The 19,351-nt window shown below is 38.6% G+C and overlaps 1 long non-coding RNA gene across 1 annotated transcript; it reads left to right on the top strand.

Moving 5' to 3' along the window:
* Positions 1 to 721: 721 nt before the first annotated feature.
* On the top strand, positions 722 to 18,750 carry LOC137048224 (uncharacterized). The gene is made up of 4 exons (XR_010899346.1): positions 722 to 1,046; positions 1,288 to 1,403; positions 16,469 to 16,563; positions 18,591 to 18,750. It is a non-coding gene; the product is annotated as an uncharacterized lncRNA (long non-coding RNA).
* Positions 18,751 to 19,351: the final 601 nt, after the last annotated feature.

Genomic DNA, 19,351 nt, shown 5'->3' on the forward strand with positions numbered 1-19,351 from the left:
GATTGACCCATTACTAAGGTGTCTGAGGTTCCGAACGATTTAGAGCAACTCACTCCCAACATCTTAGGCAGAAAATGAAAGAAAAAAAATCTTGCCTCCTGGGCTGTTTGATGGAAAAGACCAGTACGCAACAAGAAGTTGGAGGCAGGTTCAATACCTGTTGGACCTATTTTGGAAGAGGTGGATAAAAGATTACTACAAAAAAAGAAAGAAAAAAAGACTAAAGTGGACAAAGGAAAGATGATTTTTTTAAACCAGGTGACATTGTTATCATTGCAGACTTTTGCAATTATTGGATGTTGGATAAGTGTTAGAGACTTTCCCAGATCAGAAGGGCTTAGATAGATCTGCTTAGATAGATCTTAGATAGATCTGCTATGATCTAAACTAAAATGAGTGTTATTACAAGACCAATAACAAAACTTTGTCTTTTAGTAGAAATGTAAGGTATGAATTTGGGGAAAAATCATTATGCATTAAATGGAACCACCAGTTGATTTATTTTGATTTTAATATTATTTATTGCAAAAAATTTATTTTGAGGAAAAAACAATATTGGATTGTTAATTGGATTTTGTATTGCCTCATGTCAGGCTGGTGTGTAGGTTTATGTAATTTTCTTTCACACCACTAGAGGGCGCATAATGCATTTATGTTGTCAAGTCGACACAGAAGGGCACGCGAAGAAGGTCAAACTAACTTTTTGACCATATGTGATGAACTTGGATGGAATCGATGGATCTGATGAAATGGGGAAAAAAATATTTGTTTATTTTTGCATTTGTTTAATCTTAAAAGAAATGGACAATAAATGGATTGGAATAGCCAACTTTATTTTCAAAGTTATGAACATTGCATTTTGTTTTAAATCTGTTTAAGAAATATGCGTCAAAATAAATTCTCTAAAAATAGAACAAACGCACACACTGATTGACCATGTTATAAATCATGGTCTCTTCACTCTCCTTGAGAGAAGTTGGCCAGAGAGTTCAGCCAAACACACAGCCAGTGGCTTCAATTATCTAATCATTTCAGAAGAGAAACCGGTAAGTAACTATCTTTCTGGTTCTAGATTCTAGAGTTGTGTCTGTTTTTAGTTTTAAATCTCTAGTAAAATTAAATGTTCCTAATTGTTCAGTTTTTCAGAATTGAAATTCGAGAACATTCAGCCGAATGAATAAGAATTGCTAAATAAACAAGAACATGTCATTGTCGAAATGGTGGTCCATAAATTCAGCAAAAAATAATACAGGACAATCAACTATTTCTTAATATTCTCCAATGTAGTCTTGCCACAATTGATCGTGTTCTAAGAAGAAATGCCATCCGGATGAAGCAACTACACGGTGTCCTTTGAGAGGAACTCTGGAAGACTGAAGGAGTTGCGATTCAAGTTTGTTAAGGTATGTGAACGCTATACTATTTTTGTACTAAATACAAAGATATGCATTTCCGGGACGTTACATGTGCACACACTGTAACAATCTGGAAAAATCCAGGCATTTCAATGTATAGTGTTGTGTCAGTGGGAATTCAAAGATTGGCCACAGTTGGTGGAGGGAAGTTTACAATGAGTTTACAAGCGATGCCATTACTCTAAAAAAAAAAAAAAAAAAAAAACACATAACCATGTGTGCCTCAATTTCTACCACCGGTGCACAATGCTGGCCCATACACCACTGACAGGCTCCTACATTTTTTTAATACTCCCTCAGTGAACACACTTAGTTTTGATGTTAGTAGTATTAATATTTGATAAATGCATTCATAGACACAGTGCTTTATTATTCAGAGAATATTGAACTGTTTTGCCAAAATAAGAGTGTTCATTGTTTTGAGAACAACTACATTCATTTGGAAAAAATGTGTCAAGTAGATCTGCATCCCCACTTTTCTAGGAGCCCTAAAATATAATATTAATTTGTGAAATGTTTTGATGATAAAACCACATTAGCTGTCTGGTTTCTACCTACCTAAACTCAGGAGCAAAAATCTGCCTTTAAACTGGAAAGAAATACAGATTTGGCTTTAACTGATGTGAAGAAAGTATAATAGTGGCCTATAGCCTACAGTAGGCCTAACTTCCACAACAACCGCTAGGGGGCAGGTCACAACATCATCTGGTTGGAAATGTGTAAAGGTGGGTATTTATGGCCAAGTGTTTCAAATTTAGACTTTTTAATCATTTTTCCTGTGTCCTAGTCCTGATGAGAATTTAGGAGATATTGTTTGTGACCGAGACAGAGCTGTTCATTATTAAAATAGCTCTTTATTTATTATTATTAATAATAATAAATCTACTGCTGCTACTACCACTAAGCTATGTTTTATTGTTAGTTGTTTTATGATAAATAATAACAGACTGGTTTTTCCCAGTCATCCCAATGTCCCCATCAAACTACTTTAAATGTCACTGGCTTGGCAGTACCTATTGGAGTGGTGTCTCTGTAAAATCACCAGATGGCAGTCAAGAACAGCGGAATTGACCGGGGAGGCACTGAAGATTTGAATAAAGGCTAAACGTTTGAAAAGTTTTGTAAATGCAAATGTAATTCTGCCATCCACACTGTACATCTTTTAATGGTTTTCCTTTAAAATTGTTGATTGTATTTTAGGGTTTATGAAAAGCTGCTCTGCTGTAATATGAAAACAGACAGAACGTTTGGTAACACACAGCCTTGCTCCGATTATTTCACGTTTTGTTGCCCAGTCTTTGTGAATGAGAACAGAATAGACTCAAATTGGCTCTGTTTCAAATCAGGCTAATCGGCTTTTGAGGCAAAATACATTCTCTCTAATCTCAACCTCGCCACTGTCCTCACTGAAGTGCATAAAAAGGTAAAACTGTCATTAAGAAAATCACATTAAGGAACAGAAAACCACATGTAATCCCATGTTTTCCCTTCTTCTTAGTTGTGTTGCTATTGTACCATTCAAGTCCATTTTCATGTACCGTAATCCTCTATACAAACACCTCTGGTCTAGCATACTACCATAAAATCAGCGCTTCGAAGTGTTTGCATTAATCATTTCTATTACGTTCACCTTTTAAGCTTTAAAAAGGCCAGTCTGGACAAAGCTACTTCACTAGTTTATGCTAGTGTTGGCAGAATAACTAAGCTGCTTTATCTAGGAAATATTGCTAGTTTAGTTAAAGGCAGGGTAGGCAATTTTTCAGAATTTCAGACCCCACCCTTCAGAGAGTTCTCCAAAACACATGACCGCGCACAGCAAGAGCAGGGTCTGCAAAGCATTACAAGAGATGTTGTGAATTTATATTCTGTCTCAAAGCACATAAAATACCTTTTGAACTCTTAATGAATGCTAAACTCTGTTGAACACCAGACAGGAATGAAGCGATAAGTGCCAGTGATTTACATGTTAAGTCAATGCGAATAGACATTCTGCAGCGCGAAGCGATTGATTCACCTCTAACCTGAAGCCTGTGTACACCCCTTTCAGACAACATGTGATCGTGACTTTAGTTCTCTTCTGCACATCTGGAATGGTCAAAAATATGTAAAAATGCACATCCTGGCAAGTATTCAAGTAAACACAGTCGGCTATGTCTTTAGTGAACATACAATGTACAGTTGAGTAAATAAATCGGATGTTTTAATGAATTGGGTCCATGCAGGTCTAAAAGGGCCGGACCAAATATTCTGTGATTAATGTTAATCAAATAACAAAAGAAAATAGAAAATCACCCCATGCTTGACTGAATAACCATAATTTATTAATTAGGAATCAGTGTGTAGTTAATTTATAAAGTGAAGATTATGTAGTTTTATTATATTTGATTATAGAATGTCTTTCTTGAACGCTGCTGTTAAATAGACCTACTGTAGCTGTAAAATAAATCAGTTTTTGTCATTTAAAAACAAAGATAAAATGAAAATAAATATCTATATTGTAACTTATAAAAATACATAAAACAAATAAATAAATAAATAAACTATCCGCAGCATGAAATAAGATTTTGGTCATCCCAACCTGTTCAGAATAGTGAAGGGTTAGTGAATGTTATGATTGATAATAATGTGATTGTTAAAAAATCTCTGTAAGGATGTTCATGAGGTGCTGTCCAAGTGAGTTTTCATTTTTATTTTTATTTATTTTTTATAAATCAATGAATAGTAAGTTTTGTCATATTATTCGATTCTTTTTTTTTTTCGTCATGATTTTGATTCAATATTGGTATTAAGGTATTTTAGTCTAGTACTGTATCGAAGTCATAGTTTTGGTATCATGACAACACTAAAATGATGTCTGTGTGAATGGGCTGCGCGGAGGGATGTAAAATGCATACTTTGAACTGCAGGTAGGACATTCAGACCGAATGCAATGATTGGACAAATGTTTTGTATAAGCTCTGTATTGCAAAGCGTAATTGAATGCAGTACAATGATTTAGATATAAACTTTACTCAAACGCCTGTTGTATAATATTTGATACATTTTAATCACTGAAGTTTTAAAATTTAAAATGTGTTCAATTATGTATGGATAAATGTATTTACAGTATATGCAGTCCAGTAAATTACTGATATGAAATATTAATAGCAATATAAGTTATTCTTACTTATTCTAACTCTTTCCTTGCCAGCGTGCTAAAAAAAGTTGCCAGTCACCACCAGGGTTTTTGACCGTTTTCACCAAAATTGAATAGCCCATAGAATATTTAGTTTAATGAATATCTCAGCATGCAATATATCAAAGGAAAGAGCTGACCCTTTTCTTTTAAACAAAAAACCCCTTTTTATTCTAGCTTAATGCTTTCCTTTTTTTTTATCAACACTTGAATATGGGTACCGGTAAGTTTCATAGAAAAAAACAACACTTTGAACAAAAAGTCTTTTAGAAAAATGTGATTTTCTCAGCTGTTTCCAGATCCGAGCGATGATGGAGAAGATTGAGTCCATCAACACCCCTAATGCTTACACAGTCCTGTAGCTCGCCTTGGGTCCACATTTCATTCAGTAACTTTAGATAGTTTTGATTCATATGCTGGTTTAATGATGATGATCACGTTATTTTTCATATGCATATGATTACATATTATCGGTTGTTTTACTGCGTCTTACTCCCGTGTGTTTTGATCAGGAGATTCAGTTCTCATTCAGAAGAAGCGTAATAGCGCCCCCTAGCATCTAACAGTGAAAACACGGAAAATTCAGTTTTTGGCCGGGAATCATTTCTCACAAATATAGGGAAATTCTGTGTTTGGCGGGGAAAGAGTTAAAGTTTTCACAGCAAATAGATGTGTACCATGACCTGTGGATGGACATTTTTTTACAATTATAATAAAAGTCCTTTAACTTACTAAAAAATAATGAACTATCAATCAATCATAGGGCAGAAGAGTGCAAGTTGTTCACCAAAGTTTTGATCATGTTAATAATTTACAGGCCTTATTTAGAGGATAGGCAACTATTGGCACCAGCATTTAATACTGGGTTATATTCAGAAGGGTGTTTATAAAATGTTCAGGCAATTTTCAGAGCAATAAGGTATGGAAATAAAAACCCCATTTCTTGTCAATTCATGCAAGTCAGTAGGTATTGTTTTACAAGCGACCAAGTACATTGCTTTTGTCTGACAGTGACGGACCACTAAAATGCTAAATCCTTGGTGGACTGCAGCCATTCAAACCCATGGACAGCCTTGACAGTTTCAGAGTCAGCGTCTCTGAGCTCTCGTGCGTCCCTTGGGTGTACTGTCAGGCCTGGCCACACTGATCTCACGTCAGTGTCACCAGTCCTGTTACTGTATGCATGTCAGCCTCCGGGATCCTCTGGGAAAGCCCATTGTTTCCCTTCCGTTTGCAATCGGTCGCATTGAATGGTACAATGATCAAGCAAAATAATCAACTGGCCTTTGTTTTAGACAGGCCACCTCAATAGGAGAAATTAAATGTATGGTAATGAAGCCTTATCGTGGGCAATTCAGATGTGAGAGTGATGGTCTTTGCCTGCCAGTCAAGCAGAATCATCCAACACACGCCCGACCGTTGCAGTGATGTGCTGACAGCCAATTGTCTGAGCTCCAGAGGGTCCAAATGCTTCAAACGCCCCAGAATATGCCTCCCTTTCTCTGAACATCATGCTTTAATTTAGAAACATTGGCTCAGTCATATAGGACCATTAGCTCATTATTGACAGTATAGTATGTCATACAGTTCAACAGTTAGCTCTGGTCCTCAAATCTCCAAGAGTGCTGATATTACTGTCCTGGGACTGGGACTGGGACTTTTCCCTGTTTGTAGTCCGCTGTACTATTATAAAAATGACTCTGCTTGTCTGTTTGTTTCAGACAGGCTGTCAGTCTGTTCATTAGTTTAGGGGATTTTTTTTTTTTTAGAGACTTTCTGCCGGTTACATTATTTTGCCAGTAGTGGGCAGCACGTAATGTGACTGTGTGAGCTGTTGAATCATTCATTCAACCGACTCCTTCAAAACTGCTGATTCATTCAGGAGTAAAACAAGTTACTTAGTAGGGGTGTGCATTGGCACTTCCTTCACGATTCGATTCGATTACGATTCACCAGGTAACGATTCGATTTGATTCGATTCTACGATGCATTGTGATGCATCAAAATTCTACTGCACACAAAGCAAATTTTTCATCAGTCATGAGGCAATACAAGCAGATATTAACAGATTGTATTGGCAGCTATTTGTCTCCTGTATCTTTAAAATAAAAGTTAATAAATAAAATAAAATGTAATTAAATAAAATGCAATTAGCCCTTAAATGCATGACTGTTTCGCCAAACATTCTTACATATTCAGGTCGTTAGCGACCCGGATCTATATTTAACATGGATAGACCTCTACCTGTCATAATATATAAAACTCCTGATTTAAGAGTAACAGCTACAGAAGAATAAAATAACACCTATTTCGTTACCTTTTGGAGCTTGGAAGGATTCAGTTTGAGCAGATGTTTAATACCATCATCATCTGTCCTCGTCAGAGCTCGTTTACCAGCATCTCCCTCATATTCGCGATCTCCAGCATATTCTCCAAACTCATTTTCAATGTCTTCAAAATCAATATTTTGATCACTGACAGCTTCTTGACCACATCCATCATCAAGAGACAGTGACACTAACATATGATTGTGTTTAGTTCTTGCTCTCTGAAGTAAATCACTGAGACATTTCAAGTTTTGCAGATTATAATTATTATACTTTCTGTCAGAGGTAACTATGAGTGTAACGTCACTTCATCATTGCTTATCAGACATTGCCACTTTGTGGAATAAAGGTGAATTGCGGTGTTTTTCGTCATTATAGATTCATTGATTATTGTGCAAAAAAATATATACGTACAATCCTACACACCTCGGGTCGTTAGCGCGTTTTTAATAACCCGTCTATCGCGGTCATCTCCCTCCGCCTCAGCCATCTTCCTTGTTGTTGTTGTTATTCTCCCGGAACCGGAAGTATTTGAAACTTCACAACTTTATCGTCCGCCAGAAAATAAACAGTGACATAATCGATTATGGCCCTTTGCCGCATCGATGCTGAATCGTTCATGCCCCGCATCGCGATGCATCGCCGAATCGATTATTGTTGACACCCCTATTACTTAGTGTGTTGAACTTGAAGCGGCGCTGTAGAGACCCATTCAACACATTCTCACACCCAACTCGTCACATGTCGATGCTCGTTCAGGACCCCTCTGCATCACTTTTTAACACGTTACTCCATACCATTTTTTTTTTTCAACACACAGGGTAGTCTTCCGAAGTCATGCGATATCTTTATGTGAAGAACACAGGTGGTCGTAATGTTTTAATCGCTGAAATAATGCTTCCGTCGTTCCATGAACACACACACTCATATCTCATTCAAAAGATACACTGACTCTTTAGCATGTTGGTCGGTCGCAATCGGTCACGAGAGCCAATGACATTTCACTATTAAAGCTGATGTAACGTTTCTTCACACAGCAATTTTTGAATGTGTGCATGATCTACGGCAGATGGAGACACTGCTCGCTTTTGGGGCTTTTTTCACACAAATCAATCGTTTGGCCTCAGAACACTTGGGATATTTGTACTTTTTGAATAAATAGTGAATGTAGTCATATCCACCTGTAATATTGTGGGTGTTGTATCATATAATACACAAAAGGGTAGGGGATGTGGTTGGGTTATGTGTACAAACTAAATAAAAAAATGAAATAAATGTAAATAAAATTGCTGGCTGATTAAATTGAGAATCACACTCCAACATTGCATAATAGCAAAATCATAACCCAATATATAATTCCATCTTGGCAATAACATTCCCATGCCCAATGCATTTGTGTATGATGCCAGAGGTTTCTCATTGAAATGGTGTACTGCATTGAAAAATAATGCTATAATAATGCTCATTATGTGATGAGTTGGGAGTGAGAATATGTTTACCGATCTGTATGACATCAAAGGACCATAAGAGCGATTCGAGAGCATGCAGAGCTCTCGCGGTACTTTGATGTCATATCGGTCTACGCAAAGCCACTTAAAGTCAGACACGCCTACTTTCTTTATGAGTAAGTCATTGAATCATTCACTCAAATGATTCATCATCCAAAAACTGATTCCTTCTGGAACAAAACACCACTATAACTGTTCTACTGTGCTGTTGTTTGGAAAATAGTCAAAGTAACTGACAATAAACATTGTGTCTAAAAATGTAAGTGGTCAAGCTCTCTGAAGCTTGTACAGTTTTATAAAAGCAGTAACGCAATCTTGCTCTTATGTAGGCACAACCATAGACCGTAAAAAAATATGGATTACTCGACATCATCCGTTTCCGCTTGGCAGATTTGAAGCTTTCAGGCGGCCTTGCACGGCGCTGACATCTTGGGACCGAGTCTGCGCAGTAGCGATTTCGGGACCGGAGTTGCAGTACAGTCGCGATATCAAAAGCCCGCCCACACTCTCGCAGATGCAGAACAATTAATTATGTTGGTGTGAAATAAACAGTTATGGAAATGTAGAAATTAAAGCTAAAGCTCTAATCTGCTCCCAAAAATTTCGAAAAAAGTCTGTTAGTGCCTCAGTGACAACTTCACTCAGAGAAGACGTCAGTCTCAGCTGTCAATCATGACGTCACACCCCCCGTTTTTATAGCATCAAATAACTAACTCAAAGTAAACTTATTTTTAAAACGAACACTTGAAATGAAATCATCGTGATGATAACTGCCTTCAGTGACATAAACTAACTTTGGGGGAAAATTTTTGAAGTGTAATTTTATTATTTAGTTTGTCTCGCGTCCATTAGAAAACACAGAGGGGCGGCTATACTGGGACCGGTCACCGGGGGGCGATCGAGGCGCAAAAGCTTCAGTAAATGAGAGGGAGACTGCAGGCTTGGGCACAACACTCTCATTTATCATCTTGTTAAAGGAATATTTCACCCAAATATGTAAAAGCACCCTCAAGCTGCTACAAACCTGAATGACTTTATATTATGAGAAATGTCTCTGTTTGCCCTTAATTCAAAAATCCATACAGTGGAAGTCAACATTAAAAAAAAATATTTTTATCTATAGATGACAGGAACTCATACAGGTTTGGAACAACACGAGGGTGAGTAAATGATATAATTTTTGGGTGAACTATCTCTTTAAGTATCAAGCTGTTGGTGAGAGAGGGTGCTATTGTCCCACATATTTGCCGTTTCCATGATTGATAATAATGCAAAGAGATGATTAAGATTGAATAAGAGCTCCAAACTTTAATTGCTTGTCAGACTATGGATGCTTAGTTAAATGAAGTGATGTGTGCTAGTACATAGTGCAAATCCTTTGAGAATACCCATTTAGGAAACTTTAATAACCTATTTGAGGCACAAGTGAATATGCTTTTTAGTAAAAGGCTTACCATGACTTTCTGAGACGACTTAAAGAACTACATGCTGTGATTTTATCTAAAGTGAATGTTAAATCCCAGTCCCAGAATGTCCCTCCACTCCAAACAAATTCCCCTTTAACTCAAGCTTTTCAGTTTACACCTGGTTAAGTTTCATAGACCAGTGATATTTATATTAGACTCTGATATAAATCAGGATATGTTACATTGATCAAAAGTGACAGTAAAACAGTTCAAATGTTACAAAAGATTTTAAAAGAATCAATGCTGTGCTTTTGAACTTTCTGTTCATCAAAGAATCCTGAAAATGTTTCAGTTTCCACAAAAATATTAAACTGCTCAAGTGTTTTTATAATTGATAATAATAATAATAAATGTTCTTAAGCACCAGTTCAGAATATTAGAAGGATTTCATAATGATCATGTGACGCTGAAGACCGTTCGTTTTAATGGTAGTGTATAATGTTCCAATGTGCTAAGTTTCATTATACACTGCTGCTATACAATTTTCTGTCATGTCGAAGTTCCTGCTAATTTGAACACCTTACTTGCCCCCTCTTGCTATCTGCACCTGGATCAGTTAAGAGCCCCTCAGCAGAGCCGTCACACTCCTGCTAATTCTTTGATGAATCGGAGCAATTGTGGACTTTTACGGCCGCTGGAATGAGCTCTGTGCACGGGCAGGACAGGAGGGGGCGACCGACCACTCATAAACAAGCCTCTCTCTGACAGATCAGCCAATTCGCTCAAACACAGCGGCACCGTTAACGGCTCTTGTAAAACCACTGGTGACCTTTAAATACATATCCATGCCAAAGACACGGCCTCCATCTTCAGACGATCATTATAGATGTGACAGGAGTCTGCTTTGTGCTGGTTTTACTTAAGTTCTGCTGTTGTGTGATACGATAAAATAAAAAGGCTAAATATATTGCCTCAGACATTGTGGATGGAGCATTTGGTTTTATCCATAATTTCTTGGGGATTGGATGAGGTATGGCAGCATAGATCACTGTATTTTTGTTATCACTAAATAACACAAGTTCTTTATTGGCATCTCCACTGTTAAGTTCCTCTACTCCGTGGTAAAATAGCTGGATCTGTAGACTTTCTTTGGGTGTGTATTGTAATTGTCAGTATGACAAGTGTTGTTGGGAGTCTCCTAGGAAATGAGCAGAAGACTGCAGCGCTCTCTCTTTGTACATAAACGCCAGTGTGCTTTGTGCCTTTACTGCATAGCAGGAGGTTTGAATCACCCTCAGCATTTCTGCTCTCTGTTACACTTTACCAGAGCCCATAAAGTCAAACACAAAGAGACACAGAAGCAGCACTTCTGTCTCTTCATATCACCAAGCTGGCAAATCACAGTGACAGAGTTGGAGAGAAAGCAGGATAAACCAATTACAGGTGGCTGGGCCGGCAAACCCTCCCTAGAGAGCCCTGTGGAGATTAAAAAAAAAGTTGCTTTCTTTTTCAAAATGCTCTTTCTGTCATTCTCTTATCTGTCTTTTTCAGTTCGCCTTGAAAACATTTGGGATAACAAAATTAGCTAAATGATTTGGATGGCGGGCGGGCAGCGGCTTCAATGACGCCGACCCCGTGCCAATGTTCTTTCGGGTTATCCATCAAATCCAGAGGCTTTTTGGGTGATGTGGGCCCTTTTCCCTTTAGGAGCCAATCAGAAGGTCTATTTTTAGCCAGCACTAACACAGCAGCCTTCTAAGTGGCAGATGGTATTTGGGGGGGGGAGTGGGGTGCAATTTACAGTAAACAGATTCTTTATCCTTGGCAGGTCATGGGGAGCGCTACAACACCACGGCCATTTAATACTGTAGCATTCCTGCAAATATAGGCCTGAGGAGTCTTGGGGAACTTTAACACCTCACCATTCGTATTATAAGCAAGTTATAGCGTAATGCATTTTCGCGTAGGTAGAACATGTTTGCCAATGAGCTAGTTAGCAACAAATGCTGCCATAAGCATTTCCCCTACCCCCCTCCCCCTAAAGTTTTTATGTCAACTGTTTTTTTTTAAATTGCAACTTTCAAAGATATTTGTAAGTGCATGTTGATCACTGGTTGCAACTTTAAATATACGCTACCAATCGAAATGTTTGGTTCTGCAAGATTTTAAGTAACCATGAAATCAAAATGGCCAATTGTTGTTTTGGTAATAATTTAGTTTAGGGTTCAATTCTCACTATTAACTAGTTGCTTATTAGCATGCATGTTACTAGGATATTGTCTGTTTATTAGTAATTGTAAAACACATTAATACCTTATTTTGCATACCATATTCTACATTCCTTATCAATGCCGAAACGTAAGAATTATTAATAAGCAGTAATTAGGAGTTTGAGACAAAAGTCGTAGTTAATAGAATTGGACCCTAATCTAAAGTGGGACCATTGTTTTTTTTTATTATTTTTTTTATGGAATTTTTATACCGTAATTATAACACATTATTTATTTGTGCACATCTTTTTTTATTATATATTTTTTTTATTATATCCTCATAATCTTAAATCAAAAAATAATTTCCCCTTGCAGCGACTCGACTCCTCTCCTCTCCTCTCCTCTCCTCTCCTCTCCTCTCCTCTCCTCTCCTCTCCTCTCCTCTCCTCTCCTCTCCTCTCCTCTCCTCTCCTCTCCTCTCCTCTCCTCTCCTCTCCTCTCCTCTCCTCTCCTCTCCTCTCCTCTCCTCTCCTCTCCTCTCCTCTCCTCTCCTCTCCTCTCCTCTCCTCTCCTCTCCTCTCCTCTCCTCTCCTCGGTGTGAGGGCGGGGAAACCTGTCACTCACATGAGATCACCTAATAGCAAACCACAACCATCCAGCCATCTAACCCATCCATCCATTTGGACAAGATTAAGTCCTGCCCTAAAACATTTTTTTTAGTTTGAGAAGCAGCCATTTCACTTGGATATATGACACAATGTGGCAGAAAAAGACTTGATAAAAAAATACAGTAAACACAATATAATGTGCTCTTACTGTGATGGCAAAGATGTATTTTCAGCAAGCATAATTTCTCCAGTCGTCGGTTCATGATCCTTCAAAAATCTAATATGCTGGGGAAAAAAAACATTCAATTAAATGAAAATATTTCAGTTGAGTACTTAAATTAAATATTTATTCCAAAGTTATACACCCTGAAACCCTTTGTCTGTCCCTGAACAGCGATCAAAAACCCATGTACTTTTTTAAGTTAAAAAGTGCGCAGTCCCTTACCTCTCATGACTGCCACACACACACACACACACACACACACACACACACACACACACACACACACACACACACACACACACACACACACACAGTGCATGACGCCTAAGAGCTACTATCCAGTTCTTACACTCTTGAACTCATGAATGTAGGCGATTGACAGTTATGATATCTTCACATGCTTCCACAAGTAGTGATGCTTTCCTCACAGCTTAATGGATGACGAGGAGGGAAAGCATGAGGCAAGAAGCCTAATGTTACGTCGTATGCGGCACAGATGCCGAATGCATTAGATCTGGCATTTGCAACACATTGTGAACACAGCAGGATAGCATCTCTGCATAAAGCGAGTGCCTCTCAGCTTAAAGATAAGCAGCGGCATACAGCCTCAGTTTGTTACTCAATGATTTGCTTGTTTCGATTGACTAACACTGTATTTTTGCATAAAATAAATGAGCAATTCCAACCAGACCATTTTTTTAAAATTCTGATTTAAACTAAATCTAAAGCTACAGATACACATGCTTGATAATAACTATCTACATTTCATCCTCCAGAATTTTTTGTCACTTTTTATACATTTATTTACAATACAAATGTGATCAATCATCGTTACACAAAATGCTACTATGTCACACATGAATTGGCGAGTCCAGACCTTAAACTCATTGAAAGTTGAGATATGCTGGAAAAGACTTTACAGAGTGCTAAACTCTTGCACTGTCAAGTTGCTATAATTGCAATAATTCCATGAAGAGGTGCATATACTTTTGGTCAGTATCTTGTATTGACAATGCAAGAGTCAAGGGTGTGTAGCTCGGACATCAAGGAGATACTCAGAGTAGAGCTGCTGCTCCTCTGTATTAATAGTAGCCAGTTGAGCTGGTCCGGGCATCTGCTCGGGATGCATCCCGGATGCCTTCCATTGGAGGTGTTCTAGGCATGTCCAACTGGGAAAAGACCGGGGCAGCCCAGAACATTATACATCGATCAGGCATAACCTTATGACTTAATATTGTGCCCCCCCCCCCCCCCCCCGCCCGCCCGCTGCCACATCAGCCCTGACCAGTTGAGGCATAGCCTCTACTAGACTGAATGGACTTGAGGACCCCTGAAGGTGTGCTGAGGTATCTGGCACCAAGATGTAAGCAGCAGATCCTTGAAGTCCTGTAAGTTGTGAGGTGGCGCCTTGATAAATCGGACATGTTTGTTCAGCAAATCCCATAGATGCTCGATTGGATTGAGATGTGAGAAATTTGGAGGCCAAGTCATTTTTGCTTTGTCGCATTATCCTGCTGAAAGAGGCTACAGATACCAGGGAGTACCATTTGAAAGGATGTACATGGTCTGCAACAATACTAAGCTAGGTGACACTCAAAATAAATTTCCCAGCAGGACATTGCCCAAATTATCCCACTGTCTTCTTCTCATAGTGCATCCTGTTACCATGTGTTCCCCAGGTAAGCAATGCACACAAACCTGGCCATCCACATGATGTAAAAGAAAACACAATTCATCAGACCAGGCCACCTTCTTGCATTGTTCCGTGGTCCAGTTCTGATGCTCACATGCCCACAGTTGGTACTTTCGGCGGTGGACAGGGGGTCCGCATGGGCACCCTGACAGGTCTGCAGCTAGGCAGCCCCATACGCAACAAACGGCGATGCACTGTGTATTCTGACACCTTTCTATTAAAACCAGCATTAACTTCTTGAGCAATCTGAGCTAGAGAGTCAGTCTCTTTGATCGGGCCACATGGGCTAGCCGTTGCTCCCCACGTGCATCAATAAGCCTTGGCCACCCATGACCCTGTCACCGGTTCACCTTTGTTCCTTTCTTGGAGCACTTTTGATAGATACTGACCACTGCAGACTGGGAACACCCCACAAGAGCTGCAGTTTTGGAGATGCTCTGACCCAGTCGTCTAGCCATCACAATTTGGCTCTTGTCAAACTTGCTAGAATTTTTCCTTGCACATTTTTTCCTGCTTCTAACACATCAACTTTGAGGACAAAATGTTCACCCACTAACAAGTGCCATGATGAAGAGACCATAATGGGTCATAATGTTATGTCTGATCAGTGTATCTCTTGGCTGGCCTGGGAACTCCTTAGGATCCCCCAGGATGAGCTGGATGAAGTTGCCGGGGAAAAGGACATATGAGTGTCCTTACTGTTGCCACTGCGGCCCTGTCCCGGATAAGTGGTGGATAATAGATGGATAGCATTTGCTCTCTTGCAGGAAGTTGTCACCCTGAGCTTTTTACATGTCATTGCACTGCCTAAAGGAAGCTAAAGGTGTGGAATTATGTAGTGCTGCGACACAGTGGGTGAAAACAGTGCCCTTGCTTTTGGGGGAAAAATGGACTCCTGTATTGAGAGTTGATTTATGAGACTCTTGGAGGCAATGTTTCCTGCCTGAGATGATGGGCAGCCCAACAGTCAATGACTGGCTATCATTACTGGTGAGTCACACAATTAAAAACTACATTTGATCAGTCCTCCACAGGATGTGTACGTATGGTGCTTTACATAAATAGGGCCCATCTGGTGCAACATGTCCCTGGATCAACATCTTTGATCCTGGAACAACATTTCAATCAACCAATCAGATTTGAGATACAAGGTTATGGTTTGTCAAGTTTAGGCTTACAACCAGGGTGAAGTGCTTCCACATCAGTGTTATTTACCTATCATTTCACTCTGAGTTTAGGGATAAGTTAAAGTTAGGGTTAGAACTACATTTTTGGTCAGGAATGTTGTTTCTGGAAAAGAAACAAAAACTTCAGAAATGTCTTTTGAAATCAAACAAGTTCCTGACCCCCAAGGTAGGACAAGGGACTGATATTAAAACTAGATAGTTTATCTAGCATATCTAATAGCTCTCACAACAATGACACTTGCCTTTATTGCTTTAAAAATGAATGGGATACTGAAGTGTACTGCACATGTGAAAGAAGCTGTATAAAGCCCTTCTATCCAGATTATGATGTGACTGTATGGCATTATGCAGAATATGCTTATTAAAATACATAATATTATCTGGCTAAAATGCATAGCTTGAGTTGGGCATTTTAGAAAATGTAATTTTTGATTTAAGACTGGACAGTAAATTCAGTTTTGGTTATCAAGGAGTAAGGACTTCACGCATGTTATCCTGTAAACGGTGCACACTGTCATAAGAGATAATGCATTTGAGATCAGCAATCTGTAAAGACAGCGCAGAGGACTGGGAGGGGCAAAGGGAGTTATAGGACGCCATGCTGGGTCCATCTAAATTACACAGTCCATAAAACTGTAATAGGGAGACGATCAGTAGCTTATATCAGTAAGACTTTGCAGGGTATTTACCTTTTTATATGGGCGTAAATTTTACAGGAACCAAGGACAGTGGAAACCTTGCTGCCTTGACTGCGGACCTTGCAAATGACTCAGAAATGGAGCCAGGGTCATAGCTGGAGACAGCTATTGAGGTACAATGTTGTTATCTGACTTATGTCAACTTTACATATGTCTTTTTGTGCATATACATGTTCAAATCACAGTCTGAACTGTTAACGTAATCAGAGGACTTAAAGGTAGGCCATTCTTGAGATAAATATGTTCTTATTGACAATGACTGTCTGCTGGGCATTATCACAAAATAAACTCATCTTGGAGTGGGTTATTTTACGATAATGACTGACAAACTACATCCCATGTATTATACGGAACATGTAAGATGGTACATGGAACTAGTAGTTTAGAACACTGGTTGAAAGTGTTCAACAGGGACAACATAATCAGACTCAAATATTCCAGAGAGCCATATATCATAAAAGAACTTCATGGATGACCTTTGTTGATGACCTCATTCATTTATTGCCTTATCTGTGAGGGCAACAGGTCATTGATCGTATTCTTACATATTCTCATCATGCAAGAAATATTTTATGGATAGCAGTGGTCATTAAATCAAGGTTTTGGAAATCAAATTTGCGTCAGCATGAGAGATTTGTGGTGATAACATCATCATTACCTTAATGACCACACATTATTGCCATCCCAACTGTGACCTCAAAAGGGCATTTGTAAGTGACCCTAGAAGTGACCTTATTGATTAATTCACATCGAGTTAAAAGCTTCAGTATATTTTACGTTCATTAATTTGGCTGATGCAAATATGCACACACAGCAAGCAACATCAAGATAAAAATGCCATGTTATAGATTGCATACACACTTAATTTTATCTACACTAGCTATACCATTCATACATTTGGGGGCAGTGAGATTTTTTTTGTTTTTCAAGAAAATTAAATTTTACTCAGCAAGTATGCATTAAATAAATAAAATAAAAAATCACAGTATTTCTATTTGAAATGTTATTTTTTTATTCATTAAAGGGGTTAGTTCACCCAAAAATGAACATTATTTCATTAATTACTCACCCTCATGTCGTTGGACACCTGTAAGACCTTCGTTCATCTTTGGAACACAAATGAAGATATTTTTGTTGAAAGCTGATGCCTGAAAAAGGCCTCTATTGGCATTCAGTATATTTCCACTGACCCACTCATAAGACCCATAAAAATCACTAAACACATCGATACAAAGTCCATCTCACTACAGTGGCTGTACAATAATGTTACGAAGCGACGAAAAGTTTTTGAGCGCAAAAAAATCTAAATAATGACTATCTGTCAAGTTATTGTCTTCTGTGTAGGTCTCTGACGTGAACTCACGCGATAGCGGCGCTACTCCTCTTCTGGGTCATGTATCCAAACGGCGGATCTGCGTCATATTCTCGCACATGCGTCGAGTTCACGTCAATAACATGTTGGATAAAGTCGTTATTTTGATTTTTGTGCGCACAATAACTATTTTTGTCACATTGTAAAATGATTGTACAGCCACTATAGTGAGATGGACTATGTAACGACGTCTTTAGTGCCTTGTATAGGTCTTGTGAGTGGGTCAGTGGAAAATACTGAAATGTATCTTCATTTGTGTTTTGAAGATGAACGAAGGTGTTACGGGTGTCCAACGACATGAGGGTGAGTAATTAATGAAATAATTTTCATTTTTGGGTGAACTAACCCTTTAAACTATCATGGAAGCAAGTACTACAATTTCCACAGAAATCAACATTGATGATAATACATTTTTCTTGAGCATCAACATATTAGAATGATTTCTGAAGGATCATGTGACACTGAAGACTGGAGCAATGATACTGAAATAATCAGCTTTGCCATCACAGCAATACATTGGATTTTAAAACATTAAAATAAAAAGGGTTATTTGTAATAATATTTTACAATATTACTGTTTGTACTTTTAAACATTTTTAAAAATCTTACAGAACACTTTTGAACTGTAGTGTTGATAGATTTTACCGTAGATTTCTTATGTTATTTGTATATGAAATATGAGTTTTGAGTATGATGACCACTGGATGGTGCATGAAGTGTCATACATGAAAGGATCTGGACCATTTTCTTTCATTTCCTCCCCATCAGGTCAGCAGCCAACACCCACAGGAAACTCATTTGCACAGTAAACAGGCACACCGTCAAAGATGAAAGAAGGAAAAGTTTACTTTCTTTGGCCTGTGGAACTGTTAATGAGTGTGCTGGTGACAGGGATACTCAGTGAAAAGAGGTGATGTGAACTGTGAAAAAAAAATTGAACCATGTGACATTATTAAATAAAGTAAATATGTAGTCAAATATGTGACCAACTTTATATTAGGTGGCCTTAACTACTAACATTGTAATTAATCATTTGATACAATGCACTTATTGTGTACGTACATGTATTTACATTGTACTTACATTTAAAAAAAAAATACCTGCATGTAATTACACACCACCACACCTGTCCCTAACTCTACCCTTAAACTGACCCACACCACCACACCTGTCCCTAACTCTACCCTTAAACTGACCCACACCACCACACCTGTCCCTAACTCTACCCTTAAACTGACCCACACCACCACACCTGTCCCTAACTCTACCCTTAAACTGACCCACACCACCACACCTGTCCCTAACTCTACCCTTAAACTGACCCACACCACCACACCTGTCCCTAACCCTACCCTTAAACTGACCCACACCATCACACCTGTCCCTAACTCTACCCTTAAACTGACCCACACACCACACCTGTCCCTAACTCTACCCTTAAACTGACCCACACCACCACACCTGACCCTAACCCTACCCTTAAACTGACCCACACCACCACACCTGTCCCTAACCCTACCCTTAAACTG

The sequence above is a fragment of the Pseudorasbora parva genome, chromosome 19 (assembly GCF_024679245.1).
Source record: "Pseudorasbora parva isolate DD20220531a chromosome 19, ASM2467924v1, whole genome shotgun sequence".
NCBI lineage: Eukaryota > Metazoa > Chordata > Actinopteri > Cypriniformes > Gobionidae > Pseudorasbora > Pseudorasbora parva.